General features: G+C 44.2%; 1 non-coding gene across 1 annotated transcript; it reads left to right on the top strand.

Moving 5' to 3' along the window:
• The first annotated feature begins 403 nt into the window (after window positions 1-403).
• TRNAD-GUC lies at window positions 404-475 on the top strand. Its single transcript has one exon. It is a non-coding gene; the product is annotated as a tRNA-Asp (tRNA).
• Window positions 476-1,702: the final 1,227 nt, after the last annotated feature.

The raw sequence follows: 1,702 nt of genomic DNA, 5'->3' as shown, positions 1-1,702 counted from the left end.
ACTGCAGGAGGGATTCGCGGCGCCTGCCGGGAAAGGAAGTTTCTTAATGTCAGAGGAGCGCGGAGGACGGTGGGGATGAAACTACAAGTTCCGTGATGCACCGCGACAAGGCGTGCGCTTTGCACCCTGGGAGTGCTGTGTGTCCAGTAGAGCGGCGGAGTGTCCAGATTGCTCCTGAGTTGGGGAGAAGAGGAAGAGGCGGGAGAGTGGCAGCAGATGGAAATAAGCGTAGCTTTCTTTTTAGTTCCGTTTAATTTCGGGTAGAAGTTGAAATGGCAAAAAAAGAAAAAAAAGAAAGAAAAAAGAAAAGAGTAAAGCTTGTTTTTGACTGTTAATAGTGAGAGCTGGGCGGGGTATGTATCAGAATAAGTGGCGTACCAGAAAGCTCCCTCACATGTGCAGTTCCTCGTTAGTATAGTGGTGAGTATCCCCGCCTGTCACGCGGGAGACCGGGGTTCGATTCCCCGACGGGGAGATGCAGCAATGTCTTTTTTTCCTCTTACTTACGCTTGAAAATGATACTTGTACGAACGTTGTACAAGGCAATGTGTAGGAAATAGCCCACTAAGGTCTGTTTTGTTGCTGGTTTGCCAAAAAAAGTGAGCTCAGTTCTCTCTCTCTGTGTGTGTGTGTGTGTGTGTGTGTATTTTGTTATGTACATTTCCAGGCCCCGGAGATTTAAAACAAAATAAGCCAATATTCCTATCCTAGAAATTTAGGAAGATTAGTTCAATATGCTGTAACGAGAGAGTCCTGTCATATGAGTGTGCTCTGGCCACAAGGGGAATGCAGAGCTGGGACATGTAGCTCAGCTTTAGAAAAAGGTGAGGAAGGATTTATGGATGGGACCTCAGAGTTGAAACTGGAAAAGTCCAAGAATAGGGGTCTCAAAGGACTTTCAGCAGCTGGGCCTTTAATCCTGAATGTATGAATGGAGGAGCCCTTGAAGAATTTTAAGCAGAGGCATGACATGGTCAGATTTATGTTATCATGAGAACACTGGTAGTATTCACAGAGTGGATATAAAAATCAAAGGCAGGAGAGTTAAGAAACCGTTAAAATAGTCCAGGGAGAACATGCTGGGGGCCTGCCATAGAAAGCTAGTAAGGATAGAGAGGGAGGAAGGATTCGGAGGTGTACTTAGATAAATGGATTCTCAGATTGAGAAGGAGCCTAAAGGGATTCTCAGGTTTTTTGGCGCCAATGGCTGGTTGATCATTAATGAGAGAGAGAGTCTATACGAGAGGGACATATTTAGGAAGGAAAGATCTAAATTTAATATGGAGTTTGAGAATATAAAGGGATCAAAGTGGAGATGTTTATGAGCCACTTGGTTTGTCTCTGAGTCTACAGCTCTGGGGATGTTTGGTGTAGACATGAAAACATCACATAATGAAACTATGACCAGAGTAAGCTCAGCCCAGGGAGTGTGTCAAGAGCGGCGAAAAGGGGCTGTAAGCGGGGAGAACACCAGCATTTAATAAAACGGGGCTAGAAGTTTGGGGGAATACCTTCGCAATCAAATCACCTTCAATTTTGTTTGTCAATTATACCTCAATAAAGCTGAAAAAAATTTTAAAGGGGTGGGGACTAGAGTAAGAGGAACCCATGAAATAAACTAGAGAGGCCAACCAGCAATGACATATACAGCTCAGAGAGCCATTAAAATAAAGGGGGAAATGTCTCATTTCATTTGTCAAAG

The sequence above is a fragment of the Pipistrellus kuhlii genome, unplaced genomic scaffold (assembly GCF_014108245.1).
Source record: "Pipistrellus kuhlii isolate mPipKuh1 unplaced genomic scaffold, mPipKuh1.p scaffold_m20_p_3, whole genome shotgun sequence".
Lineage (NCBI taxonomy): Eukaryota > Metazoa > Chordata > Mammalia > Chiroptera > Vespertilionidae > Pipistrellus > Pipistrellus kuhlii.
Note: the sequence above shows the minus strand (reverse complement) of the source record. Positions and strands in the feature narration are given on the sequence as shown.